The following is a 20,117-nucleotide window of genomic DNA, read 5'->3' on the forward strand; positions in this document are numbered from 1 at the left end:
ACTTTTTATTTAGTAATTTACTCAGGGTATGTATTAATACCTGGGGGAGCAAACAGCTGTGCATATCTATCAGTGTTATAGAGGGCAAACAATTTAGGAGTTTGCCCTGCATAAGCCTTATGCAAGGTAAAACTGATTTATCTGGGTTTAAACCCCATTGGGAGTTGGGCATCTGAGTGCTAAAGACAAGCACACTCTGTGAGCTGTTTTCAGGTAAACTTGCAGCTTTGGGACAAGTGATTCAGACCCTGGGTCTGTGTTGGAGCCAGACAGGAGTGTCTGGCTCAGCAAGACATGGTGCTGGAGTCCTGAGCTGGCAGGGAAAACAGGAGCAGAGGTAGTCTTTGCACATTAGGTGGCAGCTCCCAAGGGGGTTTCTGTGATCCAACCCGTCACAATACCTCTGAAAGGTCCCCTGGGGTGGAGCTGATCTACACTTGTCCTGATCCAGGCCCGAGCCTGTCTGGCACAACTGAGCTCTAACCTTAGTGTAAAATCCTGGCCCCATTGAAATCCATGGCAAAACTCCCATTGATTTCAGTGGGGCCACAATTACCCCTAAAGTTTTTGTTTGCTCTTGCATGACAGCATGCACATCATGTCTATATTTTGGACTCCTGGGCGTGCCTAGGGAAAAGGTTTGCACTGATTCTGAAAGCTGCACCGAAAAAGCAGCTGACATTCTACTACCCAACATAGCCTGGCTTCCCACAAGCCAGGAGATTGCTGTCTAGTGTCAGGGAGGGGCCTTCCCAGCCTCCCAGACTTTGCTGTCTACTAGTCATTTTTCTGTTGGTCTCAGTGCTGCCTCAGTGAACTGTGCTGTAATGCCCCAGATCCTGATGGCTTGGTATTACTCTGTATCCCAAAGCAACACACTGGCACCCCCATATTTACCAGGGTGATATGTTTATGATATGTTTTGTACAAAGTATGCCTTGTGAGGTATCTTTTTAAAAGTCTTAAGCTGTTGAATTGTTGGATTGTATGTGCTATCGTTGTATAGAAAGTTATACAATTTTGCTATGTGTGTCACTGAAAGATGTTGTAAGGTTGGAAACACCCACAACCAGCCTTTCAGGCACAACAATGAAGGATCCAGATGTGTTGATGGCCCATTAAGAGGAATTCACACTCACAAGGACTATCCCAGGAACTCTATAAAATAGAGACCTCTCAGAGATAGCATGTCAGAGATAGACTGCTTGACTCAGGTCATAGCAAACGATGCTTCCAGGAAGCTATAAAAGGGGGAAGTGACAACATCACTTGGCCTCTCTCCCCCCACATCTCAACACCTGGAAACACGTCTGGAGGACAGACTGAACTGGGGAGGTGGTCACAAGCTCTGGGGTCCTAGGCTGGGGAGCTGTGCGAAATTGTCTGGAGTCTCTCTATCATTGGTTCATGAGTTGCTGGCAAAAGCATTCATGTAACTGAGCTGGCTGCGTGAGTGCAGGACCTGGAGAGGTTTGCAGTTTGTCACAGCGTCACATTGTGAGAGGGAGCCCAGGTTAGTAAGCCAGAGGTTCAGCAGTATCCCAGTTCCAGCTTGCACCCTGGGGAACCCGTCACAGTGGCTCACTGCTGAGCCTTTCAGGCACAACAATGGAGCAAGGTTTGTGGTGACAACGCAGGAAACAGAACGCCAGGTTTGTTGGTAGCCAGAGAGCTTTACAAGCCTCTTGCAAAAAGCCTCCCAGGAAAACTTTTCCTGGGGTTTTTATTTCTCTCCTTGCTTTGTTTACAACACTTCTTAGTGGTTACATTTCATGCGCATAAAAAGGCCAGGCAGTATACATGCACATAAGATAACAAACCCATCTCTTGAGCGCGTGAATGCCAGCTGCGAGGAAACAATCAAATCAGCCAAATAAGTTTCCCAAACATAGGCGCTAGAACAAGGTCACTCCTGCCTCATTGCCAAGGGAACAGTTTGCCGTTCTTCAAGGCTTGTGATTAGGGAGCAACACATTCCTACAAAGGTTCCCTTTGACAGCAGTGGGAGTGACACCCAACAAGATGGCAACATTTTGGATATAAAGTTGTGTTGGACAGCCAGCGCTTGGTGTGGCAGTGATCTCTGGAGATGCATTTTTTTTGCCCCTATTCCCTTGTGGGCTTTGTTAGCTGATTCTCTGAAGTGGATCTAGAAATAGTCTGGGTAATAGATCCACAGCCTTTCAGTTTCAGTTACAAATAAATAATAGCATTGTCCCTGGTGGGCGAGAACAAGAAATGACAAGCTTGCTAATCACATCAGTCCCTCTAGAAATGGGCTTTGCCTGCACTGAGACATGTGTTCAGACCCATGCACATCTCAGGGCATCTGTCCTAGACTAGGAGTTAGCCGTGCTCCCTGCTGGCCTGTGCTGCCAGGGCCTCTCCACTGGCCACTGCTGCTCAATTTTGTTAATTAACTTATGTTAATACTCAATCTGTATTAATTTAGGAAGAGGGCCCCTGCCCACTCTGCTGGCACCTCCCCAGCCTTGCAGAGACGATAAAGGGGAATGATGCTACAGAAGCTGTGCTGCTCGCACACAGGGTTCCATCAGGCCCTCCTCTCTCTGTTTATAGAGGTGCAAGGGGAGACTTTATCTCCTCTCCTTATTATCTGTATTTCCTGTCTGAGCTTGTTCGGATCATGGACATAGTAACCAGTCCTAGAGTGTTCTGTGTAGCCCTGGCCATTCTGTACCAAGTGTACAATGATGCTCCAGGTTCCTCTGAGGAGATTGTCTGACTAGAATACAGTCAGCAGAAGAGTGGCCTTTGATGGCTCCTTGTGAATTTCCTAAGACCTTCCTTACTCCCAGCTCTGAATTGTACCTAGTTGCTCACCTGTAGATTTTAAGGCCAGAAGGGACCATTGTAATTAACTAGTCTGACCTGAACACCATAGGTCAGAATTGGAAACTGAGGCAAAGAGAGATGAAGTGACTTGCCCAGTGGCACAGAAAGACAGCCAGGAAAGAGTCCAGGGCCTCCCAAGTCCCAGCCCAGCTCCTGAGCCACAAGACCAGCCCATAAGCATCAGATAGGGAATGCTGGCAAAGAAAGGATTGGCCAGGCCAATCCTGAAAACAACCAAAATGTGTCACATTTCCATTAGAGATGGATTCAGTTTATGACAAGCAATTAAATTTCCATTTCCAGTCTGAAATAATTACATAGTAGTCTGTGGGGAGGGGAAAATCTGATTCAGAAGCAAACTGATTAAGGTGAATTCTACAATAAAAGAGACAAATGTAATCATTAAGAGACAAAGGGCTGCACTTGCCTTTTCAGCAGACTTTGCTTTTGATTAAGCAGTAATTAAATATTGCTGTGCTGAAAGGGGGTTTTACGACCAGCCGAACCTGCAACTTATTCTTAAGATGTTTATGTGACAAGCAAGCTATGTGAACTCAGTCTTACAGCACATGTTTCATGGGGAGCTGGGGAGAAGAGGTACCAATGTGCTTACAATCCATAGAGCTCACTCACCTGACATCATGTGACCCCTGTGTCTAGAGCAGGAGGACAGAAAGGAGACCCTGCCCACCTTCCCTTTGGTGTCCTCTCTTGGGCTGTTTCCTTCCTCCTTGTGGTGCAGTGGGGTGCAGGTCCAGGCATGGTGTTGCACCTAGTTACTTCCTCTCTGAATTTGGTCCACATCTGCAGGATGTCTTCCAGATGGGGCTTATCCCTCCCCTCAACACCTGAGTGGCTTGGGAGCATTCCCCTGTAAAGGCAGTTGTCAGTCCTGCTCCTGCATGTGATTGTTCTGTGCTCCTGAAGCAGTGATGTTCTCGCTCAGGTGTCTTACAGGTCCATTCACTTCTTTACCCGCAACGATGTGAGGAGACATTCCTCTGTTGGTTGAGAGCTGTCTCATTACACCATTCCCCTAAAACAGAATTCACTGGATCCTGTGTAGACCAACATCTGTAAATACTAAGAGCTGGCAATGACTCAGGTCAGCACATTTGACAGCAGTCTCCTTACAGCAGCATGGCCTTGTCTTGCAACAGCAGGTAGTCACAGGTATAAAAGACCTGTGGCATGGCTGCAGCTGCTCCGGGTCAGCTGACCCAGGCTCACAGGGCTAAAAATTGCTGTGTAGACATTTGGTCTCAGGTTGGAGCCCATGTTCTGGGAGCCAGGGAGAATGGAGGCTGCAGTCCGAGCCCAAACATGTACACCACGATTTTTGCAGCTATGGAGCCTGAGCCCCATGAATCTGAATCAGCTGACCCGAGCCAGCTACAGGGTTTTATCCCTGTGTAGAAATACCCTGTGTCTGGAATGGACAGGGCTCACAAGGTTTCTAGTGACCCTCCACACAGTTCAAAAGGGTCTCAAAAGCCATGGTACCAGCCATCTTTTCTGTGATGTTTCGGTCCCTCTTGTGATAGCATGGTCTCTCGGTTAGAATACCGGGGCCAGGAGTTGTGGGTTCTACCCCAGCTCTGCCACAGGGCAAGTTCCCAAGGTTCAGTAACACTGATATAGCAGATTGGAACATTTGTGAAGACTGGATAAGCTCTGAGTGTGAGGTGCTACTCTGACTCCCATTCTCCAGCCAGCAGCTTGAAGCCTGGGCAGATGGCATCGACACGAGCACTGGCCCTGTGTCTGATGGGTGAAAGTTGCAGAGTAACTCCTGCTGGGGTATAATGAGGACCGCTCTCTTATAACTGAGCTGGCTTCAGAAACCACAGCAAACATCCCGATTTCAGGACTGGTCAAACTGAAGAGTGCCTTTCAAACAGTAGTAAAAGCTGCTTTGGGCATGTTTAGTCTGAGCCAGGCCATTTCTCCCGTGGCTGGCACACTCTCTACACTAATAGATTTACAAAAGAGGAATGCCAGAAGAATAGCTTTCACTACTGTGCTGTTAGCAGAACAGGGAAAAGATTTAAAATGACAAAACATCAAACAGGAAGAAAATGTCAAGCCCCCAATTCCTGGACACAGCTGTGGCAGTAAAAATAGCCCTTTCATGACTTGAAGGGAGCAAATGCTTCTGATCTATTAATGCAGAGCTCCTGCCTTACCACTGCAGGCTTTCTGCCACTTCCCTCCCCAGCAGCAAGCTGCTCTTTCTCAGTAGGCCAGGCTTGAAATGACAGCTCCTGCTGTGGATTTCACAAGACAAGATTGTCTTGTTCTTTTCTGTTCAGTGTGCTCTTTGGGGAATGTCTTTGGTGGGGGTGGGGAGTTCTTCCTTTCTGATAACCCAGAGAAAAATCCTGAAGTCTGCAATTGTGGTATGATCAAACATTCATTATACCCAGGAAACCAAACCAGAATAAAGGCAAGGCTGTTGTAGGCCAAAGAAGGGCTGAACTATATTAATCATCTGCATTTATAGGTGAGCCATAAACAATATTAGAAATTAGATTAATCTGGAGATGCTGAGGTGTTATGGGGTGAGCTTAATAATAAATGTGTCCTAACTATAGTCCCTCTATCAACAAAGTAATTGCACTTTTAAGGTCTGAATGGCAGTATTGTAGTAGGTGCCAGAGTTTTTAATTGCATAGTAGTTTACATTCTAATGGCTGTCTTCAGCTGCTCATAACAATGGGAAACATTCATCTTTTGGATTGCAATTGGTCATGCTTGGTGTCTCCCTGAAGAGTTGGAGTTGGGCGTGCCAGTTGCTTCTGTTTTGCTCTGTTGTATGGGACTGTATATTCAGGTTTTCCTTTCAACACTTCTGAATTTTGAAGCTCCCATAGGAGTTTTACCCTCATTTCAATGGGTGCAGGAGCAGGGCTTAGGTGTCCCTCATGCTCCAGCTGGAGTTGGTGGCACTCAGGTCCTAGGTGTCTCCATTTGGTCTCTTAAAAAATGAGCTATCCCAGTTCAGTGGGCACTTTTGAACATTTTGACCTACGTATCATATGCTCCCAGTGTGGGGTGACTTGAGAGAACTCCACACCTCCAGTCCTCTCTGATGGTATTTGTTGTTGTTATCATTATGGTAGGACCTAGGAGTGCCTGTCATGGACCAGGTCCCCATTGTGCCAGGCACTGTACAAACACAGGCCACCCCCTAGGTTATTCAGTTGGGGAGCTCTCTGAGTGTACCCTATTTTCTGCTGACTCTTGTAAAGTCACTGTGACAGGTTCCTACCCCTGGGAACTGGGGTACCACTGAGCCCTCTGATCCTCCAGCCTGGGCTCCCCCTCTCACTGTGCTGCTGTGACAAGCTGCAGACCCGCTCCTGGTCCTACACTTCCATCAGCATTCACACAGGTAGGGACATACCAAGCTGCAGTTACATGCCGAGTCTCTGACTAGCCATTGCACAAACTAACAGTAGAAAGGCTAAAGCTGAGTTAACGCTCAGCTCCCCAGGCACACACCCCCTCTGGAGGATAAACCCAAAATTATACCATCTTGCACTGCACAGGGAACTGTACAGTGTAAGATCATAGCATTCCCCCGGCCCCAATGTGAAGAGGAATATGCAACAGCCTTTGCTCTTTGAGCTGTGATTTCCCATGCATTTCACTCCAACTCACTTGGTTTAGATAGATTTTGAGTGATAAATGATAGCAAAGAGATCAAAGCAGGTTACCTAGCAATTAAACAAAAACTTAAACTAAGTCTAAGATACTAGAAAGATAGGATATGAATTAGCAAATTCTCATCCTGGCTGATGATACAAGCAGGCTGAAGATTCTTAAAGGACAAGCTGCATTTGCTTTACAGCTTGGAATCCCCAGTTGTTTCATTCACAGGCTAAAAATCCCTTTAGCCTGGGTCCAGCACTTTCCCCAGTTCAGTCTTTTTTTCTTGGGTTTTTCCAGGAGTCGTCTTGTGTGGGGAGTTAAGAACCGCCAGTGATGTCACTCTCTGCCTTATATAGCTTTTGCATATGGTGGGAACCCTTTGTCCCAAACCTCAGTTGTGGCAAAACACTGACATCCCAAGATGGAGTCCAGAGTCATGAGGCTGATCACATGTCCTTGCATACCTTGCTGAATCATAACAGCCATTACTTACAGGCTGTCTGGATCATTCTCAGGAAGGCTCACCAGGTGGGGGATAAGCTTCTCCTGAGGCCTGTTTTCCCTAATGGCTCATTACCCTGAATAGGCCCTTCCCAACCAGCTATCTAGACTGAAAGCATCTTGCCTAATGGGCGTCACCCACGTTGTAACTACATTTGAAATACACATACAAAGTCAATATTTATAACTTCAGATACAAAAATGATACATGCATTCAAATAGGATAATCGTATTCAGCAAATCATAACTTTTCCAATGACACCTCATATGACCCATCTTGTAAAAAGCAACAGAGGGTCCTATGGCACCTTTAAGACTAACAGAAGTATTGGGAGCATAAGCTTTCGTGGGTAAGAACCTCACTCTGGAAATTTCCATTACTTGCATCTGAAGAAGTGAGGTTCTTACCCATGAAAGCTTATGCTCCCAATACTTCTGTTAATCTTAAAGGTGCCACAGGACCCTCTGTTGCTTTTTACAGATTCAGACTAACACGGCTACCCCTCTGATATCTTGTACAAAATGCATCATAATTATGCCCTAATCATTTCATAATATAACTAAGAATGTGGGATGCAGTGTCAGTCACCATGTAAAAATCTCTTGCGCTATTTAGTCCCCTCTGTCTTCCACTCAGGTGATCTCTCTTCTCTGTGAACAAGGACGTCAGTTTGGTTTGAGTCTTGCTACTCAGTAGTGCATTTAAGAGATTCGTGCCCTTCTGCCACCTTTATCATATGAAGCTGTTCATTTTGCTCTTGCAGGACTGAGTGCTTTGCAGCACCACAGAGACTTGCATGTTGTGTGAGCTGATCTTTTTGATGCAGCGTGAGAGAGATTTCACAGGAGTATTTTTAATAAAAGTCGGACTTGAGCCAGACACACCCAGGCTCCCTGCAGCCCCTTGAAAACATGGCTGCTGAAGGAGGCTGCTTTCTGGGACTCCCTCAAAAGCTACTTCCCCCAGGAGTTCCTCACATTGGGGGAGCCAACCTTTCAGCCATTTGTCTTGAGGCTTCTTCTGAGTTTTCAGGGTGGGCAGAGTGGCATAACTGGATGTGGAGTTCTGAGCATGCTATTTAATTCTCGATGGGCAATGGAGATAGGAAAGGCCCTGTGGCTTCTGCTGCTCTTTTGCTTTGTGAACCCTGCTTTGCCAAGGAGAGCAATACTGTTTGGAGGAGCAATCTGATAATGGCTAGGAGATGTGATGAGGACCTCTGTGGCAATGGCTCCAAGAGGAGGGGAAAAGGGGGTTCTCTGCCAAAAAAAACCCTAGGCAGGGAGGGATGAGTGTCTCTGCTATGGTGACCTCCAATAGGGGTTTGGATGTGGCCCCATCACGGTAGCGTCTGACGTTGCCAGCAGGTAGGGGATCTTGGGGGACAACTACTGCACTGGTGGGGTGCAAAATAAACTTTATTAAGAAAATGCAAAAACAGGGAAAATTCAATAGTGAAGGGTATGGGGTTTAAGGTAGACAATTGGGGAGGGGTTTCTTTTAGTAAATAGGATAGGGGGTTTTAGTAGTGGGGTACAATACAGTTGGTAACACCTTTATACTTCAGTGTTAATTGAACAGGTAGCTAACAATTTCTATGTAAAGGGTGTGTCACAGCAGCATATAACCAACTAACAGTTATGGGTAAAATGTGTTAAATAACCAACAACCCTAGGTAAAAATGTGTGTCAGTGGTGTAAATGTAAAATGTGAGGGGTGTTAGAGAGAAAAAGGGTAACCAATGGTTTTATGCTAGACTTCAGTAATACAATTGAGGTTTGGCAGCAATAGGAGCGGGGTGAGCATGTGGGGGACGGGATTAAGAGAGAGAGACACAGAGAGCAGACAGGCTGCAAGTTTAAACAGCAGAGAGACCATTATAAAGAACACAGCAAAATCTTATCTATGATTTAACTTAACCAAGACGACACAAATTAGCAAGTAACAAAACACAATGCAACAATTCTTTAAGCCTAACTTACAGAGTACAATGCAAGCAATTTTCTAAACCTAACTTAACCACAACAATGCAAAATGAAATTACAATTTATCTAGACTAAAGGCTAAATCTAACCTAATGGGTGCACCTTATACTAGGGGTAGTTTCAGAGGGCAGAGTGGTATGTGCCCAGGATACAGCTTCAAGGGGGGTGGAGGGATGTTTAACTAGTGGTGGCTGCAAGCAGGCTTATTTCTAGCAGCAAAGGCGCTGCGGAGCTAGAAGCAGATTACAGATACAGACCAAGGAGTTAGCTTGGGTCTGCCTGCTGGGGAAAGAAAGCCAGCAGCTAGAACAAGGGGAGTGTGCAAGAGGTTTTTCCTTACCAATCCCCAAAGCAACAGCAGGAACCGCAGTTTCAGCATCAGAGGACGCAGAGAGGCCTCGATTCGCTTACAATAATCAGGAGATCTCCAGGCACAAATTCGTTGTTCGTGGGAGGGGAGTTTAAAAATGGGGGTACGCTCAAAAACAAACGAGAACAGGGAGAGGGCCCCCCAAAGACCCCCTAGCTGATCAGACCAGGTGGCAAAGCAAGGACCTTCTCCAGGGGTCTGATCAGAAAATGTTTGGTTTTAAGGGCAAATTCAGGCAGTTTCCCGCCAGTAACTTTGATTGGTTCCCCTTAATCCAGGGGAGGAGAGAAGGCAGGGAAACTGCAGGTAGGCACAGGACATGTCTGGGCAAGTTCTGAGTCACAGGTATGACTCATATGCTCAGCTATGTGGCCATTTTAGGTCTTGCATACCTGGGCAGAGCACCCTACACCGAGCCAGCTCCAAACAAAGAAGCTAGACAAAGGAGCGAAAAAGCCCCCGCCCCCTGCCTGAGCAGAGCAATGGCTCCAGTCAGTCTGCACAAGCCATTTCCATGACCAGGGCCAGGCTGTGACTTTGGTCAGTTCCATGGTCGGGGGGGGGGGGGGGTAGCCATTCAGCACAAACAGAAAGGAAGGGGGAAAAAGGAATCCAGCAGGGGGACAGCTGTAACAGCCATGCCCCCCTGGCTGACCCCACAGGCTGTGAGGGGGTTGCCCCATGCAAAGACCAAGGCCAGAGGGGTTACAGATCCTCACTATTTGAGTAATCTAGGGGTGATGGTTCACTGCTGTTAAGGGGAATGGAGGAGTACCTCGCCTGCAAGGGAAGGGCAGACACAACTCTGTGAACTAGCTGCTTGACCACTGCTATCCCCAACAGAAAGGCTACAAGAATAATAGCCACAGTAATAAGCCACTGCTTGATGGACTGGGCCCAGGATCCCAGCCCACAGCTGGACCACTGGGCTTGCCACCAATCCCACTGCTCACGCGCCTTACGAATCTGAACGGTGAAGGAGGACAGTTGGTTAGCCACGGCTGAGATGTTGTTCCACACGGGCTGAATGCGCAGGCAACATTGTCCCTTTAAAGCAAGGCTCAAGGTCCTCCAAGGCAACACAAGTCCTTTTGTAGGATGGTCTGGATTAGGAGACGGTTTTGCTCGGCGTAGTTGGCCAGGACTGTGAGAGTGTCGCTGGTTCGACGAAGCCCGTCGGCTGTGATGTGGCGAGGGCCTCCAGACCAAGCAACAGTCCACGGATTTGCTGTAAAGTTAAACTATACATAGCCCTTTATAACCATCTCAGTGGCCGACTTAAGCCACTCCCACGCGGTGGCTGCTCGTCGTTTGCGTGGTGAGGAGAAGGGGGGGCGATGGTGGTGAAAGAATCCCCCTCCCTCTATGACAAGTTGCCTGATGGCACATACCCCTTTTGGGAAGGTGGGTAGGGCAGTTCGGCCAATGTTGTTTCCACAGAACCACACTTGCCCTGGGGGAGAGGGTAGAAATTGTTTGTGGTGCTGGGGGGGCTCCTGGCTGGGGGGTGCATCAACCTTCATCCACAATAAGTGAGCGGTTCTGGCCTGTCTCAGTTCTATGTGGGTTAGAGCTGTGAATGAGTACTGGGTGAGGTTGAATGCTGTACTTGTTGGAAAATGGCTAACAAATTTGGTAAACTCAGTTCGGTACCGTGGGCTTCCTTTTTTGGGGTTTGGGTTGGGACGGGGTCCTGTGAACCACTGGGTGCAATTGGGGTATTGCCCCAATGGGGTAGGATTGGGGAAGCCGAAGAACACGATGCAGGGGGCTGCTGGCAGTGGTTCTGTTACCGCAACAGGGACGAATGAGTTGGGTTTCCGGTTGTCACTGCTGGTGTTGCACGTGAACAGGGGTCGATGGACCCAGTCTGTGTTGTTGCAGACTGAGGCTGGATACTGAGGAGTTAGGCTCGTGAGAGGGAGGAACTTCCAGAGGAAAGGGGATCCTCCATCTGAGGCCTCCCGTCTTGTACAGGTGACACAATCATGTGATGAGGGGACATCTGACAGGTTCCCGATGAGGACCTCCTGCAGGGCATAGGCTTTTACCCAGGCAACCAGAGGTTTTTCTTGAGGTGGGGTGGCAATCATGGCAGGTGATTCTTGTGAAGACATAAAAGAAAAGTGGCCCATCTAGGGCCTGTTATGACCGAACACTAAGCCAGTTGTGGTGGACCAGGTCAGGCTTGCCCCATCCATCTATTTGAATATGATAGGTGTTAGGGAACCGGCCAGGTGTGATGATGGTAGCTGCTAGTGAAGTGCAGGTTCTCTGGGCATTGGGAATAGAGACCCACACTGGCTGAGAAATACTGTAGGCAGGTTTCCAAGGTTCCCGTGGTTTAGGAGTGATCTCTGGCCATCGGCTGTATGCTGCATTAAGGGAAATGAGGGCTTGAGGCAGGACCCGGTCCCACCCCTTGTAATCAGGGGTGCCAAGTATGACCCAAATCTGGGTCTTCAGCATTCCGATCCATCTCTCCACGACTCCGTTGCTTTGGGGGTGATATGGCAGGTGGGTATGAATACGCACCCCCCCCCCCCCCCCCCGAGACACCATCTGGTCTATAGCTTTACTGGTGAACGGTGGCCCTCCATCAGTTTGGATTTCTTCGGGTGCCCCCCAGGCGTCAATTACCTGGAGAAGGGCTACAGAAACAGCTGGTGCAGTAGATTGCCTGAGGGAAGAACACATTAACTGGCGAGACCCTAGGTCAACTATTACAAGCCCCTTTGGATACCATTTTGCCCCTGGGAGGGGGCCAATGAGGTCCATCTGCCAGGTTTTCCCCAGGCTAAAGTGCTCAGGGCTATAAGCACCATGAGCATAGACAGGCTTGTTAGTGACTTGTGCCCGTTGGCAGCTTAGACACCCTTGGACAGCTTGGGTGCACTGCTGCCTAGACACGCTTGACGTTCGTCTCCCTCGGTTAGTCAACAGCTGATGTAGGGCACGGGCAGGCAGGTGCCCCCCTCTTTATGGAGCCAGGTGAGAAGGGATCGCTGCAAGAGATAATGTTAACCTGGGATGTGTTACCACTTATATTCTCGGAGTTGTAGTGGTAGGTGGTGGTGGCCCTTCCTGGCTGGGCTGGCTAACAGCCTCCTTGGCCAAGGTCATTAGGGCCCCATGTAAAACGGTTACCTTATCAAGGGCCTGAGCCAGTATTTCATAGGCAACTGTGGCCACCTTTTGGGGTTTGTATACATCAGGCCACAGTTTCTTGGGCTTCCGAATCCCTTCTAGCTTCTGTACCAGGTCTGTTAGCATTCGGTGGGTGGGGGACCCCTGCAAAATTCGGGGTTCAGGGATGAGTTTAGATGGGGTCCCCCCCGCAGGCTTTCATGATCCTCCCCACCTCCCTCCAGAGGCGGGTAGGTTCTGAATCTGCGGCTGGCTCTCCTGCCTTAGTGCAGGTTAGCCGGAGGCTGGAATCAGCGGGGCGGCCCTGAGTGTGGGGTGACAAGTTAAAAGGCACCCCACATCAGTGAGTCCCAGGTGAGTAGTGTACACCCTGGAGCTCTGGCCTTTGCCAATTGTGCAGACCCACTCTAGGACCTCAGGCTGCTGTTTACTTGGCAGAGAGTGGTACTGCAGGTGGTTAGTTTGATCCTCATCTGTGCCAGAGGTCTTGGCCTCTTTCCAGGGACAGGGGAGGCAGCAATTGTTACCCCAAGATCCTGTTCATGACACCATGACCCTGCCAGCAGGTAGGGGATCTTGGGGGACAACTACTGCATTGGGGGGTGCAAAATAAACTTTATTAAGAAAATGCAAAAACATGGAAAATTTAATAGTGAGGGGTATGGGGTTTGTTAAGGTAGACCATTGGGGAGGGGTTTCTTTTAGTAAATAAGATAGGGGGTTTCAATAGTGGGGTACAATACAGTGGGGTACAATACAGTTGGTAACCAACTAACACTGAAGTATAAATGTAACAGGTAGCTAACAATTTCTATGTAAAGGGTGTGTCACAGCAGCATATAACCAACTAACAGTTATGGGTAAAATGTGTTAAATAACCAACAACTGTAGGTAAAAATGTGTCACAGTGGTGTAAATGTAAAATGTGAGGGGTGTTAGTAGGGCCGGCTCCAGGGTTTTGGCCGCCCCAAGCAGCCAAAACAAACAAAAAAAAAAAAGCCGCGATTGCAATCTGCGGCGGCAATTTGGCGGGAGGTCCTTCACTCCCAGGCGGAGTGAGGGACCATCCGCCGAATTGCCGCCGAATACCTGGACCTGCCGCCCCTCTCCAGAGCGGCTGCCCCAAGCACCTGCTTGAGAAGCTGGTGCCTGGAGCCGGCCCTGGGTGTTAGAGAGAAAAAGGGTAACCAATGGGGTTTTATGCTAGACTTCAGTAATACAATTGAGGTTTGGCAGCAGTAGGAGCGGGGTGAGCACGTGGGGGAAGGGATTAAGAGAGAGACAGAGAGCAGACAGGCTGCAAGTTTAAACAGCAGAGAGACAATTATAAAGAACACAGCAAAATCGTATCTATGATTTAACTTAACCAAGACTACATAAATTAGCAAGTAACAAAACACAATGCAACAATTCTTTAAGCCTAACTTACAGAGTACAATGCAAGCAATTTTCTAAACCTAACTTAACCACAACTATGCAAAATGAAATTACAATTTATCTAGACTAAAGGCTAAATTTAACCTAATGGGTGCACCTTATACTAGGGGTTTCAGAGGGCAGAGTGGTGTTTGCCCAGGATACAGCTTCAAGGGGGGGGGGAGGGATGTTTAACTAGTGGTGGCTGCAAGCAGGCTTATTTCTAGCAGCAAAGGCGCTGCGGAGCTAGAAGCATGTTACCGATACAGGCCAAGGAGTTAGCTTGGGTCTGCCTGCTGGGGAAAGAAAGCCAGCAGCTAGAACAAGGGGAGTGTGCAAGAGGTTTTTCCTTACCAATCCCCAAAGCAACAGCAGGAACCGCAGTTTCAGCATCAGAGGACGCAGAGAGGCCTCGATTCGCTTACAATAATCAGGAGATCTCCAGGCACAAATTCATTGTTCGTGGGAGGGGAGTTTAAAAACGGGGGTATGCTCAAAAACAAACGAGAGCAGGGAGAGGGCCCCCCAAAGACCCCGGCAGTTTCCTGCCAGTAACTTTGATTGGTTCCCCTTAATCCAGGGGAGGAGAGAAGGCAGGGAAACTGCAGGTAGGCACAGGACATGTCTGGGCAAGTTCTGAGTCACAGGTATGATTCATATGCTCAGCTATGTGGCCACTTTAGGTCTTGCATACCTGGGCAGAGCACCCTACACCGAGCCAGCTCCAAACAAAGAAGCTAGACAAAGGAGCGAAAAAGCCCCCACCTCCCTGAGCAGAGCAATGGCTCCAGTCAGTCTGCACAAGCCATTTCCATGAGCAGGGCCAGGCTGTGACTTTGGTCAGTTCCATGGCCAGGGGGCGCAGCCACTCAGCACAAACAGAAAGGAAGGGGAAAAAGGAATCCAGCAGGGGGACAGCTGTAACAGACAGAGTCCAAGAGCTTTTCTGTCTGTACCATATAGTGTCCTGCTGTGACAATAACAATGACTAGTAGCGTCCTAATGGGTCTTTCCCATGTTGAGTTTCTCCAAGTGGCTGATTGAAGGCTCTGTGCCGTGGAAGCAGAGAGGGCCTCAGTGCCAGTGTTCAAGCAGTCTTTGCCACCAGTAAGCTGGGTGGGTTTCCATCTTTTTCCCCCTGATCTGATCTGCCTTATCTGCTCCTGCTTTTTTTAATCCCCACTGCAATCTACAGTTATTAGCTAGAAGGACTCAGCAAGGTCTCTGGGTCAGAGGCTCATGAGGTGGGTGGCTCTTCTCCAAAGCCAATAGATTTTAGGCTTTAAACAAAATAGTAACATTGCATAAATAGATCTAGAGCAGAGGTTCTCAAACTGGGGCATGTGCCCTGCTGGGAGGTGCAGAATGTATTGGGGGTTAGGCATGAGAAACTTTAGGGAGGAAAACTTACTGCATACATTTTACCCACAGCAATGAATAACTAGCAAAGCTGATTCCTCCAGACATATCATTAGGGGTCTACTTAAATTATGGAAAAATAACACATTTTTTGTGGGTTGGTCAGAGCATAAAGAGCAAATTTCATGGATGTGTTCATACAGTTGCATATTCCATGCTGCCCTTACTTCTGCACTCCTGCTGGTGGAAGTGCTGCCTTCAGAGCTGGATGCCCAGCCATCAGCCACTGCTCTCCTGCCACCTAGCTTTGAAGGCAGTGCTGCTGCCAGAAGCAGCGGAGAAGTAAGGGTGGTATGGTATTGCTAGTCTTACTTCTCTGCTGCTGCTGGCGGCAGCGCTGCCTTCAGAGCTGGGTGGCCAAAGAGTGGAGTATCCAGTGTTATCCAAAGCTGCAATGAATATCTTAATTTTTTATGCATCTAGCTACTTATGCAAAACAGCCTTTTCTGCCCTAGTTTACATCAAAAACAGACAACGATCTCGAGATGTCTTCAGGCAGAAGGGGGTCTCTGGATAGCTGTCTCAAGCATCCAACCCAGGATGAAATTGCTCTGCTCCAAAAAACAGGCACACCCAACACACTAGTAACAACAGTCTAAAGGCAGTAAGCAGTATCTCACTTAAAATTTACATTACTATATACTTAAATGGCGCTCTTTGAATCAGTGGCTTAATGTTTTTAATATTTAGTGAGTTACATGTTGGTTGTGTGTTTTTGTTTTGTTTTGTTTTTTGTCATCAGTATATTTAGTTGTGTGGCAGGTGGGGGCATAAACTACTACAGACACAAAAGAGGGGCGTGATCAAAAATGAATTATTGGAGATATCTTATCTCCTAGAGCTGGAAGGGACCTTGAAAGGTCAAGTCCAGCCCCCTGCCTTCACTAGCAGGACCAAGTACTGATTTTGCCCTAGATCCCTAAGTGGCCCCCTCAAGGATTGAACTCACAACCCTGAGTTTAGCAGGCCAATGCTCAAACCACTGAGCTATCCCTCCCCACAAAGAAGTTTCAGAACTACTGACCAGAGCTATACTCTTTTGCTGGAGAGCTTGTCTGCTTGCGTGTGTTCAGGTTAGTACCAGCAACACTGCAGAGAAATGCCAAGGCTGGACAGCCCTAGGTGGAAAGAGTGAGTTTTACTTCTCTCCAGAACACTAAAAATATGTTACATAAGATATCTATTGTGCTTATTGGGGTACTCAGAGCATCATCCTTCACAGTACTTTAAACATAATTTCTTTTATGCAATAGAATGTTAATCCGCTCTGGGTTTGATATACCTGGGTACTAGTGTGGTAGCCATGTTGGTCCCAGGATATTAGAGAGACAAGGTGGGTGAAGGAATATCTTTTATTGGACCAACTTCTTCCTCAGACCTGAAGAAGAGTTCTGTGTAACTCAAAAGCCTCTCTCTCTCTCTCTCTCTCTCTTATCGACGGAAGTTGGTCCAATCAAATATATTTCCTCACCCAGCTTGTCTCTCAAATACCTGGATACTGTTATTCTATTTATGTACTGCCACAGCTGTGCGTTGGGTTTGCAGGTAAAGAAAAAAACACAGCTACGTCAATGGGCTCCTGGATGAAGTAAGTTTTAAGAGACTTGAAGGAGGAGAGGGTGGAGTTCTGTCTGGTGTGGAAAATGGCCTGGAAATGAGGGCTGGAGACAGGAAGAGGGAAAGCAGTGGTTTGGATTGGGCTGAGCAAAGTGGATGATGTGGGGAGTCAAAGCTAGTTTCTCATCTGATGAAGGACAGCAACAGATGGAGTATTTAGTCCAGTTGGGAGGCGAGCTGGTTGGAATGCAGCTGCAATGGGTAAAAATGATATCTGATTGTTCCTTCCTTTGAGACCACAAAGGAACAAGAGGTCATTCAAGGAAATCAATGCCTGGTAAATTTAGAACAAATGCTTCTCCCAGCTGGCAGGTAGCCTTGTGGAATTCACTGCAGCAGGAGGTCACGGAGTTAAATCATAGAATCATAGAATATCAGAGTTGGAAGGGACCTCAAGAGGTCATCTAGTCCAACCCCCTGCTCAAAGCAGAACCAATTCCCAGCTAAATCATCCCAGCCAGGGCTTTGTCAAGCCGGGCCTTAAAAACCTCCAAGGAAGGAGACTCCACCACCTCCCTAGGTAACGCATTCCAGTGTTTCACCACCCTCCTAGTGAAATAGTTTTTCCTGATATCCAACCTGGACTTCCCCCACCGCAACTTGAGACCATTGCTCCTTGTTCTGTCATCTGCCACCACTGAGAACAGCCGAGCTCCATCCTCTTTGGAACCCCCCTTCAGGTAGTTGAAGGCTGCTATCAAATCCCCCCTCATTCTTCTCTTCTGGAGACTAAACAATCCCAGTTCTCTCAGCCTCTCCTCATAAGTCATATGCTCCAGACCCCTAATCATTTTTGTTGCCCTCCGCTGGACTCTTTCCAATTTTTCCACAGGCTGAGTGATGACATTGTATAGCCATACAAGCTAGAGAAGGGGACAATTTAGGGGACAATTTCCTGGTGCAAGTGCTGGAGGAACCAACTAGAGGCAGAGCTCTTCTAGACCTGCTGCTCACAAACCGGGAAGAATTAGTAGGGGAAGCAAAAGTGGATGGAAACCTGGGAGGCAGTGACCATGAGATGGTCCAGTTCAGGATCCTGACACAAGGAAGAAAGGAGAGCAGCAGAATACGGACCCTGGACTTCAGAAAAGCAGACTTTGACTCCCTCAGGGAACTGATGGGCAGGATCCCCTGGGAGAATAACATGAGGGGGAAAGGAGTCCAGGCGAGCTGGCTGTATTTTAAAGAATCCTTATTGAGGTTGCAGGAAAAAACCATCCCAATGTGTAGAAAGAACAGTAAATATGGCAGGCGACCAGCTTGGCTTAACAGTGATATCCTTGCTGACCTTAAACGCAAAAAAGAAGCTTACAAGAAGTGGAAGATTGGACAAATGATCAGGAAGGAGTATAAAAATATTGCTCAGGCATGCAGGAGTGAAATCAGGAAGGCCAAATCACACTTGGAGTTGCAGCTAGCAAGAGATGTTAAGAGTAACAAGAAGGGTTTCTTCAGGTATGTTAGCAACAAGAAGAAAGTCAAGGAAAGTGTGGGCCCCTTACTGAATGAGGGAGGCAACCTAGTAACAGAGGATGTGGAAAAAGCTAATGTAATCAATGATTTTTTTTTTTTGCCTCTGTCTTCACGAACAAGGTCAGCTCCCAGACTGCTGCACTGGGCAGCACAGTATGGAGAGAAGGGACCAGCCCTCTGTGGAGAAAGAAGTGGTTCAGGACTATTTAGAAAAACTGGACAAGCACAAGTCCATGGAGCCGGATGCACTGCATCCGAGGGTGCTAAAGGAGTTGGCGGATGTGATTGCAGAGTGTGCCCTTGTTGCCAAGAAGGCTAACAGCATTTTGGGATGTATAAGTAGGGGCATTGCCAGCCGATCAAAGGAGTGATCATTCCCCTCTATTCGACATTGGTGAGGCCTCATCTGGAGTACTGTGTCCAGTTTTGGGCTCCACACTACAAGAAGGATGTGGAAAAATTGGAAAGAGTCCAGCAGAGGGCAACAAAAATGATTAGGGGGCTGGAGCACCCCTAATGTTTCTATGTTAATCATTCCGGCTTAATTAAGCAAAATTTACAAGCCATTAAAAATGCTGCTATTGTTTTCCATGCTGTATCTCTTAATCACACCTTTAGTTTTAAAAACCTCCTTCCAAACCTTGGGTCATGGTTTACGGGGCTCTTTCAAACAATTGTTAAATAAATTCTTTTCTTTCTATATATTATTTAAATAATACAATGTGCCAAATGCCTGTGTAATGCTATAATCAAAAGCCCTGCTGTCCATAAAAAAAAAAAACAGTATCTGTCCCTCCAGCTTAATTGCAAATTGTGTAACGGGCCTGACAATTTTGAAATTTGTCAGGCTCAAAAAAAACCCTGTAAAAATTACTAGTAACCCCCCTTAATAGCTAGTAGCCATTATGTCAGCCAGCGGCCATTAAAAAAAAAAAAAAGCAAACACCTTAAATACACAGTAGCCTGAACTTTTCAACTGTCTTCCCTTTCAAGGCCTTAAGGTAGTTGGAGCTGGTCCCAAGCCGGTTTTCTCTGACCAGATAGCAAAAGCACCGGTCTGACAACCACCAATCTCCTTCCTTAGAGGTTTTTAAGGGTTCATTATGGGGGCCAGCAGGACAAGCATCAGAGCAGCCGAAGACAGCTCACAGGAGGCCTGGTTTGTGCAAATGAAATAGACCCTGTCTATTTCATCAAAACCTGGGGTTTTGAGTAGCTAAAATTACCCCATTCAGACCCATTTCCCTCATGTGGCTTAAATCCTTACACCCCAAAACAACAGAGCCAGGCTGACTCTTCTGTCTGTGGCGCTTCCAGGCCCAGCTGCATCCCACAGTCTGACTCAGCCTCTCCTAGCAGCACTATTGAGGTCATTGATGCGGGGAAGTGGGTATTGCTTTGCACACAACACTGGGTTGACAGTGACTTTAAAATCACCGCAGATCTGGAGGGAGCCATCTTTCTTTCCTCTTGGAACAATAGGAGTTGCCCATAGCCCATGGGCAACTGGTATTAGACTCCATTTGTGACCAGGTGCTCCAGGTCCACTTCAGCCTTTGGCCTGATGGCATATGGCACAGTTCTGGCTTTCAGATATTTTGGTTGACTGTCAAGTTTAATGTTCAATGTCACAGTGATTCCCTTCATACTTCCCAGATCCTCTCCAAAAACAGCAGCA

The 20,117-nt window shown here is 47.6% G+C and overlaps 1 protein-coding gene and 1 long non-coding RNA gene across 4 annotated transcripts in view; one reads left to right on the top strand and one right to left on the bottom strand.

Moving 5' to 3' along the window:
• Positions 1–11,903, bottom strand: part of LOC135972675 (uncharacterized) — a 32,361-nt gene extending 20,458 nt beyond the window's left edge. For both annotated transcript variants that reach the window (XR_010589149.1, XR_010589148.1), the window contains exon 1: positions 9,338–11,903. This is a non-coding gene — a long non-coding RNA (uncharacterized LOC135972675). The remainder of the gene's footprint in view (positions 1–9,337) is intronic.
• The window catches only part of BSN (bassoon presynaptic cytomatrix protein), a 463,393-nt gene that overhangs the window by 311,755 nt on the left and 131,521 nt on the right, over positions 1–20,117 (top strand). The window lies entirely within an intron of this gene.

The sequence above is a fragment of the Chrysemys picta genome, chromosome 7, assembly GCF_011386835.1.
Source record: "Chrysemys picta bellii isolate R12L10 chromosome 7, ASM1138683v2, whole genome shotgun sequence".
In the NCBI taxonomy this organism is placed as follows: Eukaryota; Metazoa; Chordata; order Testudines; family Emydidae; genus Chrysemys; species Chrysemys picta.